The sequence below is a fragment of the Odocoileus virginianus genome, chromosome X, assembly GCF_023699985.2.
Source record: "Odocoileus virginianus isolate 20LAN1187 ecotype Illinois chromosome X, Ovbor_1.2, whole genome shotgun sequence".
NCBI classification, from domain to species: Eukaryota; Metazoa; Chordata; class Mammalia; order Artiodactyla; family Cervidae; genus Odocoileus; species Odocoileus virginianus.
The window spans coordinates 26,421,869-26,434,663 of NC_069708.1; the positions used below are offsets into that span (position 1 = coordinate 26,421,869).

General features: G+C 51.8%; 1 non-coding gene across 1 annotated transcript; it reads right to left on the minus strand.

Annotated features, from left to right (window-relative positions):
* Window positions 1-2,629: 2,629 nt before the first annotated feature.
* LOC139033205 (U6 spliceosomal RNA) lies at window positions 2,630-2,736 on the minus strand. Its single transcript, XR_011485828.1, has one exon. It is a non-coding gene; the product is annotated as a U6 spliceosomal RNA (small nuclear RNA).
* Between the last annotated feature and the right edge of the window lie 10,059 nt (window positions 2,737-12,795).

The following is a 12,795-nucleotide window of genomic DNA, read 5'->3' on the forward strand; positions in this document are numbered from 1 at the left end:
ATGGACTGAAACCTGCCAGGCTGCTCTGTCCATGGGATTCTCCAGGCAAGAATACTGGAATGGGTTGCCATTTCCTTCTCCAGGGGATCTTCCTAACCCAGGGATCGAACCCAAGTCTCTTGCATTGCAGGCAGACTCTTTACCGACTAAGCTACAAGGGAAGGCTGAGGATAATGCCTGCTGCTGCTGCTGCTAAGTCACTTCAGTTGTGTCTGACTCTGCAACCTCATAAACAGCAGCCCACCAGGCTCCCCCATCCCTGAGATTCTCCAGACAAGAACACCGGAGTGGGTTGCCGTTTCCTGCTCCAATGCATGAAAGTGAAAAGTGAAAGTGAAGTTGCTCAGTCGTGTCCGACTCTTAGCAACCCCATGGACTGCAGCCTACCAGGCTCCTCCATCCATGGAATTTTCCAGGCAAGAGTACTGGAGTGGGGTGCCATTGCCTTCTCCAGAGGATAATGCCTAGCATACAGTAAATGCTCAATAAATATTTGTTTTATGTATGCACGCCCATGTGTGTATACACACACATATATTACATGCCAGACTTTGTGTTAGACACTAGGAACACAGGGATAATAAGACAGACACGGTCCCTACCCTTGTGGAGCTGACATTCAGTTCTAAGGTGAATGAAAGTGAAGATCTTGCTGCCATTTCTAGAATCTTCCCAAAGAGCCAGAACAGAATAAATGTTTAAACTGGCACTGCAGGGCCTGGAATGCAGCCTCTGCTTCTCTCTGCTATCTTTCTCAATGGGTGCAGGCCAGGCCCGTCAGCAATGAACTGTGGGGACCTTGCTCCACAGTCCTAAAAGGAAACAGCCCATAAGCTCAGGCAGATGGTGTGACCAGTGTGGACTTGGTCACTAACTGACTTCTAGAATGTTTCTTTGTGGGTGAAATGGTGGAAGAAGTTACCCAAAAAAGTGGGCCAGGAAAGAAAATCTATTAAAATTAATCTCTCTCTGTCTCTCTCCCTGGTGGCTCAGAGGGTAAAGCATCTGCCTGCAATGTGGGAGACCCGGGTTCAATTCCTGGGTTGGGAAGATCCCCTGGAGAAGGAAATGGCAACCCACTCTAGTACTCTTGCTGGGAAAATCCCATGGACGGAGAAGCCTGGTAGGCTACAGTCCCTGGGGTCGTAAACAGTTGGACATGACTGAGTAACTTCACTTTCACTTTCTCTCTCTCTCCAATTTCTACATTCTTGGGCTCTCTGGATTAGCCCACACTTATAGACGTGTGACTGGTGTCCTTTACATGTACTCATGCATAGATATATGTAAGAACATGCACACACAGACATTCATTGTCATGGACACAGACAGAGCCTGGGAAAAAAAGGTTCATTTGAAATGAAGGCACGGAGGGGGCAAAGGGCAGAGCTAAGGCCTGGACACCAGGTCAGGATGATGGGATTCAGCAGTCATGGCCTCTAGGATCCAGAAAACATGGCTACTCTCCAGTGACCACTGCCCTCCCAGAGACACAGCCCACAGAGTGTCTTGTATCCATGTTTCCCAGAGAGCATGAATACCTGGGAAGGTAAGCAGCGTTATGACAAAAAAAAAATTCAATGTCAAATAAATATGGGAAATGTCAAGTTAAACCAAAATAAAAATTTTTGTTTGTTTATTGCAAGACTTTGCAGAGCCTTCAATAAGCTCACTATAAACAAACCGCTGATGGGGTGTGTGTATGTGTGTTGATCTATTGTGTTTCCCAAACAAATTTGACCACAGAAGCCTTTTTCCACAGAATATTTCCAAGTAGTGTTCTTTGGGGAATGTAACCTTGACTGCTCCTCCAGGTCCAGGCTCAGGCTTCTTCTATGGCCCTGCCATATCAGAATTTTCTTGCCCAGTTTTTTAAGTCCTGGTATAGAGGATGGGGACTTTGCCACCCAGCCTCCCACCTGGGTCAGCAACCTTCTCTCTGTCCCCCCAGCATCAGTCAGGTGTGAGACAGTAGCCACCTAGCTCCCTTTCAGACCTGAGGCCAACCTGAGAAGCAGGGCCTCCCTTGCCATAGGTCTGCTCTTGAGGAAGGTTAGCTGAGGTGCCAGCCCACCCAGTGCCCAGAGACCTGGGTTGTTCCACATGAAGGGATTTCTGTTCATTACCAGCCTCAACTCATTAGAGCAGCACCAGGCCCAGGAGGACTAAGGGAGAGGGCTGTGCAAATTAATGAGTGACCAAATTAAACATGTTCTCTCAGCCAGCAAGCTGTTCCAGCTGATCGGCTAAGGCCTGGGGATTTGAAAGTGGGAAGTCCCCACCCCATGGGCCAGAGGCCTTAAGGCAGCCACTGCCTCCTGCTCCTTAAGGCAGCCTAGCAGGAGTAGGGTTGCCAAATGTAGCAAATAAAAATACAGTATACCCAATTAAAATCTCAACTTCAGATAAGCAACACTTTTTTTTTTAGTACAAGTATGTCCCATGCATTATTTGGGACATACTTATACTAAAAAATTAGTCATTCTTTTTTTTTTCATAATAAAAACTTAATTCTTGCACAAATCTACAGCTTTTAAACAGTAAAATGAAAGGCCCAGTGTCACCTAGAAAGAGGACTTGAAGCAGCACGTGGGAAGTAGAGTGGCTCTGGGTCATCAGGGCATGTGGTAAAAATATGGAACGCTTCACAAATTTGCGTGTCATCCTTGCGCAGGGGCCATGCTAATCTTCTCTGTATCGTTCCAATTTTAGTATATGTGCTGCCGAAGCGAGCACATAGTCATTCTTTATTTCATATTTCAGTTTCACTAGATGTCTTGTATTTTATCTGGCAACCCTCACCTGGAGAGGCCCGAGGCTCTAGGAGCTGTGGTGCAGTCCCAGACTGGGTTAAGGCTGTGTGTATGTGTGCTCAGTTGCTTAAATTGTGTTCAACTCTTTGAGACCCCATGGACTGTAGCCCGCCAGGCTCCTCTGTCCATGGGATTCTCCAGGCAAAAATACTAGAATGGGTTGCCATGACCTCCTCCAGGGGATCTTCCCAACCCAGGGATCGAACCCACATCTCTAACATCTCCTGCATTGGCAGGCAGGTTCTTTACCACTAGCACCACCTGGGAAGCCCCAGGAGGTGGGAGACCCAAGGGCAAATCCTACCACTGCTCCTACGTCACTGGGTGATCCTGACAGATCTCTTCCCCTGTGAAGCAGCTTTAAGGGCTCTACCAGTGCCAGTTCTGCCTGTCTCTGTCTGAAATGATTCTGAATGGCTGGAGGGAACATGGAGGGACTGTCTACCTCTGCCCCACCCCTGCTCCCAGGGCACGCTCAGTGATACTAATGCTGGGAACTTCAAGGTGCATGGCATGTATTCCAAGGGCTCACATGTGTACGTGTTGCTCACCTTTCCCGGCAGATGAGGCTGAATCACAATATCACTCTGCACTTCATGGAAGGCAGCAGGGTGGACCCATTTTGTAACTGGAGAGAATGAGGTCCTGAGAGGTTCCCAGCTGAGTCAAAGCAGAAACCTCGTCTTCCTTCAGAAGTCCAATCACTTCTCCTTCCTCCCTCTGGGTGGATCCAGATGGGGGCGGCCAGTGCTGCCCCACGTGGGTGCCTCTGTTGCTAGTGATGTCACCAGAAAGGCAGCTAGGAAGGAGCAAGCAGCTGCTCTCCTGTCCCGGGCCCAACCCCCCACCCCCCAACCCCACACCTCCATGGGCAGAGAGCTTAGGGTTAGACACATTGTCAGGCCAGATGTGGATTTGGGTGCTAATTCTGTTCTTTTTTTCCCCCTGAGATCTAAATCATTTAAGTCTTTCTTTTTGCTTCCTGAGGAAGGGAAACACATGGGCTTGAGTGGGCGGGGCTTCTCTGCTCCCAGCTGCTGTAGCCAAGCTCCTGAGACCCCACCCCAGCCCCAGATCTCCCTCCAGCCTTAGCCAGTCAATGGGGTCTCCAGCAGTGGCACGCAGGCTTGGTCAGGGGCTATCTCTGGGTGGTAACAAGGCTCTCCTGTGGGAGAAAGCAGATTGACAGCCTTCTCTCTGCCGGTCTGGGCCCCAGGGCCCCTCCTTTCTGTGACTTCTGTAATACCCCTATCCTCCAGCACCTAACAGAGCTACCCACTCAGTCAAGTTCTTGTGAGGGACTGACTCATTGGACAGGGTCAGAAAACATAAATGATGTTCATGGCTTGCTACTGCATGTTAGGGCTAAATGCTATCTGATAGGTCATTTATTTAGTCTAACCCCCGTTCTGTGGAAGTGAAGAAACTGAGGCTACTTCAGGAGAGAAGGGATTTGGAGACTCATGTGTTCAACACTCACCAAGAGCCATGTAAACCTGAGAAGCAAGGCTGGATGAGCCCATTTTACAGGTGAAGAAACTGAGGGCTCTAAGGTAGCTGATGTGTCCAAGGCTACAAAGCAGGGAAGGGACTTAACCAAGATTTGTGCCCTGGACCCTCTGACTCCAAAGCAAGTGCTCTTGCCACCACCAGGATACTGTATCTGTGTTCGATGAGGTGTATTGGGTAAGATCCCCCCAGTACATGATGCTCTACTCCAGCCTTCAGAACCCAGGACATTCGACAGCCAGTCAGTACAGGCTTTCCTCACTTCAATGCCACAATAACACTCACCCTCAAAACTTTCTCCTCCCCAGCTCTACCTTCCGCAGGTCAGGAAGTCCCTCCTGAAGTCTGACTTCATTCCCTGGTCCCTTGGCCTCCCATCCTTGCCCTCTGGAAGGGAATCAGCCAATCCTTCTCATTTGTAAAACACTGTCACTTACATTGCATCATGTAGGTCCCACTCTGGGTGGCTGGCATTATCTCTGTTTTACTCTTGAAAAAACTGAGGCTCAGGGAGGTTATTCACACAGGACCTTGAACCCAGGTCATCTGACTGATTCCATTCCCAGAGCTCTCTTTTCATCTCATCTCAGACACCTCAACTCCAGTCCCCATTGGAATTTCAGACATGAAAATAACAGGTGGCATCTGTCCAAAACCCATCCCTTCCTTCTCTGTGCTCCTCGGCTCTCCCTGGGGATCCATTCTCCCCGCTGTAGCCCTGCCCTACCTTTGTCCTGGGGAGAGGGGAGTCAGTTCTAGCAACAGGCCATTCTCCCACTGATTGAGGCCTGTGCCCACAGGTGCCCCCGCCCGGTAACTGTCTCACCCCATGACCCTGGGGCCACAGTGGCCAGGCCAGGGCTTGGCCAATCATCTTATCTAATATACTCCCCTCTTGGTTTCCAAATGTCCTCATCCAGGCTGGCAGGGGAGCTCAAGGGGGAATTCCCACTCCTCAGATCCCCACTCGCTACTCCTCCCATTATCAGTGAGACTTGGGGAAGGGAAGGGTAGACAGAGATACAGAGAGGGAAGGGGAAAGGCAGAGAGAAAAGGGGAGAGACAAAGCAGGAGAGGAGGAGGAGGAGAGAGACAGAGACCCAACAATAGCAACAGAGAGGGCAGGGTAGAGCTTGCTTTTAACGTCCATGGCTCCATTTCTTCCCTTAAGCAGTGCAGCTGATCTGGTAGCTGGTATCATTCCTTGAGGAGAGGGGCTGCTGATTACATCGCCAGTACCTAGCAGGGCACCTGGCGTATCGTAGGTACCCACTTGAAGGAAGGAATGAGAGCCCATCTGTCCTCACTGGCTACCCCACCCATTGCGACCTCACTTCCTGTGAGCTCCGACTCCACTTTGAGAAGCCGTAGCGCTCATCTGCTGCTTGGCACAGGCTTCCTGAGATGCTCTCCTTATGTCATAGATTCCTAGACTGTCAGAGCTGACCAAGCCCTCAGACAACTTAGACCCACCCCTCACGGTGCAGATGGGGGCACAGAGACCCAGAGTAGGGGGAGGGGGAGCACTTGTTCTGTGTCATTCAGCAGAGTTGTAAGTAGAAAGCTGGCTTTGGGCCTGCCCAGGGGCAGGGTCAGTGCACAGCTTACCACGTCTCTGGACCTCCCCTTGAGCCCAGATGCAGCTGTACTGTGGCTGAGGTCAGAGATCTTTGTTCTGGAGGAGAAGGAATGACAACTTCTTGCCCTCACCATCTGGTTAGCCAGTGGCCCTGCTTCCCGGAGGGTCTTCCCAGGTGGCGCTAGTGGTAAAGAACCCACCTGCCAGTGCAGGAGACAGAAGAGATGCAGCTTCCTTCCCTGGATCAGGAAGATCCCCTGGAGGAGGAAATGGCAACCCACTCCAATATTCTTGCCCAGAGAATCCCATGGATAGAGGAGCCTGGAGGGCTACAGTCTGTGGGGTCGCAAAGAGTCAGACATGATTAAAGGAACTTAGCACCTACAACACACTGCTTCCAAGAGAGACTGCAGGAGAGATGGTACCCAGGCTCTTCTCCCGAGTGGGCCAGGAGGTAGGGACCCTGGAATAAAGACAGTGCTGATCAAGAAGCGTCACGGTGTACCAGCCCATCCACTCTGCATCCCTCTCCTGGCCACCATGGGGGTCCACTCCCCACTAGAGTTGAAGCCCTGAACTTGGGCTCTGACAAACCTGGAATTTCTACTTACTAGCTATGAGTCCCTTTACCTCTCCAAACCTCAGTTTCCTTATGGATAAAAATAGGGCTAACTCCAATTCCTGCCACATATGATTTATGTGAGACTTAAAAGAGGGGCAGTGAACACCCTGAGAATTGCTTGGCAAATGTCATCATACAAGTAAATGCTCAATAAATGTGGGTGTTTCTTGTGCTCTCCTTCACAACCCTGCTGCCCCTACCTCCTCTAATCTTGGTGCCTTCTTGCTTGGTCCCAGAGCTCCCTGCTCCCTCCAGTCACAGGAGAGGCAGGTTCTGGGCCCTTGCTGTGACCTTGGGTAGCCCCTTGCCCTCATTTCCTTCATCCATCAAAGGCCTTCATGGTGTCTCTGTATGTGTCAAGGGATTCTTGGCTCCTTCCAGGTTTAATATGCCATCTCTAGAAACCACCTTCCTGTGTTAGCCAGTTCAGTCTAGAATCTAGCCTAGATTTTCATGTTTGAAAGAGAGAGAGAATATGCCTCTATGTGTCTGTGTCCCTGTGGCTGTGTGTGTCTCTGTTTATGTACACTCCTGAGGGAAAGGCTGTGCAGTCCGAAACCTGTCCCTTTTCTCAGGCTGTTTTTTCTGCTACAGGGTCAGGAGCCTGTGGCTAGCTGAGATTCAACCTCTCTGGTGCACACTGGCTGCCGGTTGCTCCCAAGTGGCCCACCTGTGGTCCTGAGAACAGCACTGTCTCCTGGCCCTGCTTCTCCAGCCTCAGGAGTTCCTATTTCCATCAGCACCTGCCAGAGTCTTCTCCCATCTCGTCTCCTCCTTTTCCCTCTGCTTTTGGGTGGGTGGGGGGCTCCCCAATCTCCCACTGCCCCCCCGCACAGACACACACACACACAGCACAGCCAGCTCACCCTCTCCTCTTCTGCTTTCACAAATCCCTGATTACTCATTTCTTGTCTCAAATGTCTTGATTCCTACACTGAACAGCACACTTCCTCTCTGTCTGCTGCCCTGAACCCTTTTGTGAAATGAGGGTCATCACGTCTCTTACCTGCTGGCCTTGCTGCAGCATCTGCCCTAGGCCACAGTGAGAAGGAGAACTGGGCTGGGCTGGGGGGTGCCACTGTGACTGGCCCTGCTGGCAGAAGATCATGGGTTCACAGATCCTTGGCAGGGACCTAGAGGCAAAAGAGGTGATCTACTCTTGAACCCCAGAAAACTCTTTTCCCCAGGATCCCCACCGAGACTCTCCAGGCTCACTGGGCTGCCTCTGCCCTTCTGGACTGTTCATGCAGAGATAAAATGGGGACCTCCCAATGTGGTGCCCTTCGGTGGGGGCTACAGGTACGGTGCAAGGAAGGCGTGGCGGCAGGAGGTGCTACTTGGTTTCATGGAGGACAAGGGTGCACTGTCCCTGTCACTGGTCTCAGGGTTGCTCCCCGACTGTACATTTGCAAATAAAGTTGTTTCTGAGGGAGCCCCTTGAGGCCAAACCTGGGGCAGGGCCAGGGCCCGCAGCCAGCCAGGTGGCATCCATTAGGTGCCCACCGGGCTGAGACTGCAGAGCCACTAATCCCAGGTTCACGGGGCGGCCCAGCTCGCCAAGGGACAAGGGTGGACAAAGCAAAACTGGAGTTTCCCAGCCCTGGGTGGTTTTCTCTCACTTTTAGTACCATTTCCCACTCCCGGGTTTCTCTTTCATTCCTGGCTTCCTCTGTTTCTCACCCTCTGAATCTCGCAAGGTCTCCCTTGGGCTCTCTGCTGGGCCTCTGAGTCCCTAACATCTCCCCACTCCTTACTCTACATCTTTTGGCCTTAGCCCTTCTTTCCCCTGCCTCTGCCTGTCTTCACAGAGGTACCTTTTGGGGAGGAAGCTTTGCTTGCTGCCATGTCAAATCCCACTCTTGCTGTATGCTCTTGCTCTGGGCCCTTTTTACCCCTCTAGAGTCACTCATCCTCCTTCTCTCCTTTCTTGTCTCTCCCAGCTGGGCTGCCACTTCCTCCTGGGCAACTGCAGGGCCTGAGATGGGCAATGTGGGGAGCAGATGTGGCACGCCTGACCCCCACCCCTGCCCAGCAGATGCGGCTGTTCGGGTGGATGAGCAGCCACGTGAACCCTCCTGGGCCGGGTCTGATGCTCAGGCACATTCTTAGCCTGCTCAGCCACACTGGCTTCAGCAGGGGTTTTGATTGACAACAGGAAAGAAAGTAAAACACATAAAAGGGAAAAAAATGCAGCCACCCAGCGACTGAATGGAAGAAGAGCAGTGAACCAGCTACCTGCCGCTGCCTGGGCTTGGAGGCAGGCAGCAAAAAGGGAACTCTGGATATCTAGGTTCTTCGACCCTACTTACCAGCTTTATCCACAGCCTCTGGGTCCGACAGTGCTGGATTGGATCCTCATAGCAGCCTCGCACCCAGATGAGGCTTAAGCCCAGAGAGGCTAAGTGACTCCTCTAACCCTAACCCCAAGACACCCATCTCTCCTTACCCTACAGGACTCTCCTGTCACTGCCCTCCCCCAGGTTTCCAGGCTCTTCTCTCCCCATCCCTCTGTCCTCTGTGTGGTACCCATTAGCAGAGCAAACGACCCAGCTAAGGCCAATACCGGGGCTGCTATGTCTTGACAATTGCTGAAGTATTGCCTTCCCCCAGGTTTTCCCTTGTCACGCTCCTATCAGCTGCTTCCACTCAAGACCAGACATTTTGGGGTCATGGTGGCCCCTCCTCTGGTCACAGGGCAAAGCTGTGCACCCTCTTGGCTGTTTGTTCCTAGATCCATGAGATCCCTGGGCTCTAGGCCCACAGCTCAGCATCTGCTCAATTATCTGAACCTGCCTCAACGGCTTTCTTGAGCTCCACCCAACACACCTGCCCTGAATCAGCCTCTTCTCTGCAATTCTACCCCCAGCTCCTTCCCCTGGCTCTCTGCCTGTATTCCACACCCTACTCTGGCCTAAGCCTGGCCTCTTCCCTTCTTCCCTTTGATCCATTTTTTTCCGATCAAGCATCTTCTCCACAGATTCCAGATGGAGAAACAGACCTGGAGAAGGAAAAAGGGAAGACATCAGCTCCTACCCCAAGTCCCTCTGGAGCCAAGGAGCAGCCATCACAGAGGGTTGAAGCTACATGGATCAAACCTTACCCCGGGACTCTCCAGAGCCCACATAGGTTCTACAGCAGCCAGTCCTGATACGCAGGTAACAGACTTTGATCCCCGAAGTGACTAGCACTTGATACTGAAACGAATACTTTCCCTATTCCCAGGTGACACTAGTGGTAAAGAATCTACCTGCCAATGCAGGAAACGCAAGAGACACTGGTTCGATCCCTGGGTCGGGAAGATCCCCAGGAGTAGCAAATGGCAAAAGAGTTGGACACAACTGAGCAACTGAGCGCGCGCGCGCACACACACACACACACACACACACACGGCAACACAGCAGACAAGGGCCTCCCAGAACACAAATCCCTTCTCCTTCCTTACCAACCCCCTCTCCCAGCAAATAGGGCCATGGCCTTTCACAGCACTCTTGCCCCAGAGACGCTGCCATTTTTGCTCAGTCATGTCCAACTCTTTGCAACCCCATGGACTATAGCCCGCCAAGCTCCTGGTGCCAACCTTATAGAAAAGGTAAAGCTGAAGACCAGAATGGGGCAGTGATTTGCTAAGGTCACATAGCTCTCCAGTGCCCCCTCCCATCCTCACACTGAGCTTCTTGCCTTAAGGGGACAACTTTCTTGGAGGAGAGGCCCTCTCTGGGAGAGAGGAAAGAAAAACCCAGCAACCTACTGGGGGTAGGGGTGGGGCAGCAGAGGGATCCTGGGGATAAATGCCTTCTCTGGAATTGTCCATTACAAGGAAGGTAGAACTGGTCAAGGTGGAGGTCTCAGACCTTAGTCATGAGCTCTGAGAGAGAATTGCTGCCTCCTCCACCCAATGTCCCTGGGGAGTTTCTGTGACTGACATCTCTAGAGTCCACAGACATTATACTGTGAATGGCTAGTGCTGAATGTGGCACCATTGCCCTCTCCTTCCCTCCTGCCCAGAACCTCCCATCCAGGTACTGTCAAGCAAGGCCTTAGCTCTCCCCTTCTACTGCTCCCACCCCAGTCCAAACTGCTGTCACCTCTTGCCTACAGAGGGCAATAGCCTCCTCTCTAGTCTCCCTGCTTCCACTTCTGTTCCTTAAAATTAATTCTTCACCCAGCAGCCAGAGGGGTGGAACAAACATGTAAATCAGATTGTGGCACACTCATGCTCAACACCCACCACTGGCTTCTCCTGCATTTGGAGTAAAGCTAGGCTCCTTACACAGTCCTCAAGGGGCTCTAGGATCTCGTGCTCCAGCTCCCACTCACCCTAAGCATCTCCTACTTCCTCCACACTACACCGATTCTCCTACACCCTTCCCTAAACACTTCCTATCTCTCTGTCATCACTGGTGCTTGCTCCTCTTGCTAAACACCTTGCCTTCTGCCCACACCCCTCCTCCCTGCCACCTGTCACTGAGACTCGAAGCCCACCAATCAGTGATGCTCAGAAAAATGGGACTCTAGTTCTGGAAGGGAGAAGAGCACCAGTGCCATGCTCATCAGCTGATATTTTCCTCATTTGGGGGTAGCTTGTCTTTGCAGGGGGGTGATGGTACAGAGTTTAGGGTGCCGTGGAGATCTGGATGAAGAAAAGTTAGGAGCATTAGTATGGAGCTTCAGTCAAGCGCAGATAGCAAGATGGGAATTGGTGGTGAGCAAGAAGGCCACTAACGTGCCTTAGCACCCACTCCATGCCAGGCAATTCAGACCTGTTTTCTCCTTCCAGCCTCATGACCACAAAGTGTTCCACTAAGTCCATTTCACAGATGTAGAAACTGAGGTGATGAGAAAAATGGAGTGAATTGCCCCAGGTCACACGACTGAGCCTAGCTGCCAGCACAGGTCCGTGGGACTCTTTTCAAGCCTGGGGCTTGGGGGCCCGAGCTGTTTTGGAACAATCAGTTACTGAATTGAAGCAGTTGAGGGAGCCGATTTGGCCAGGCTGCCTGGCTGGGTGGTTGCTCTCACCCCTGCTCTCTAGCCAGCTGAGGCATTTCGTCATTCACACTTTGAAGGCAGCCTATTCTCACCAGCGGCTTCCAAGCCCGTACATTTGCATTTGGATCTTTTCATCTGATCTCTTGGAATTAAAGGCTTTGTCTCCCATTAAAAGAATTCCGGGCCCTAGGAGCCCAGAGGGGGAGGGGAGGGGGCTCCGGGCCCTTGAAAGCCTTCCTTCCCACCGTGCTGGCCCCAAAACCACTCCACCAACGTTAGCGGGTGGGGCAGGCCCGACCGGGAAGACCTGGGTTGGGGCACAAAAAGCGAAGACTGCCTCAGGGCCCCTGTTCCATGCTTTAACCCAGCAGCATTCCCTCCTATCTAGTGCCTCCCCAAGCATTACCTAGGATTCAGTGGGCCAGGGGCGGAGCCCAGGTTAAGGAGCCTGCCCTAACAGCTTTGGAATTCCAGCTCTGAGGCTTTTCTAGCTGTCAGCTCTTGGGCAGCTCAGCCGCAGGCATCTCTGAGCCTCAGTTTCCACATCTATAAAATGGGAGGAGGGGGAATCTGTAAAAGGTGGGTCCCACCGCCCAGGGCAGTGGAAAGTGTTCCGTATTAAGAGTCAGGGAAAGAGAATGAAATTCCAGATGTGTCTTCCCCTCTGGTTCCCTTGGGCAAGAGCTTTCTCCTCTGCAGGCCGCAGGCTCTCCCTTGTAAAAAGGGCTGTTTGGTTTCAAGGGCTCTCCTCCAACTCTGGGATATTATGGGATGCTGAGCCTCCAGAGCCCATTCAGCCTGCTCCCTCCTCCTTGCCCTGACCCCAACTTGGACTTGGTCCCCCACCCCATCATTATAATATTTTTGTCCTTGTTCCCTAGGCCACCCTGGCAGCACATTAGACTCACTTAGGTAGATTTACAAAAATATCAAGATCAATCTCCAGAGATGCTGATTTAGTTGTTTTGGGGTGGGGCCAGGATCGAGTTTTTAAAAGCTCCCCAGGTGGTTCTAAAGTACAGACTGGGCTGGGAACTACCTCCCCAGGCTTTCGAGTACCTCAGATACAAGCCACTCAAAGATTGAGATTGGGAACTCGAGCCCTGGATCTGGCCCTTACCTGTGGTGACCTGGGTAAGATTTAGAAGATGGGATAGAAAGTGAAAGTGTTAGTCGCTCAGTTGTGTCCAACTGTTTGTGACCCCACGGACTGTAGCCCACCAGGCTCCTCTTTCCATGAGGTTTCCCAGGAAAGAATACTGAAGTGGGTTGCCATTTACTTC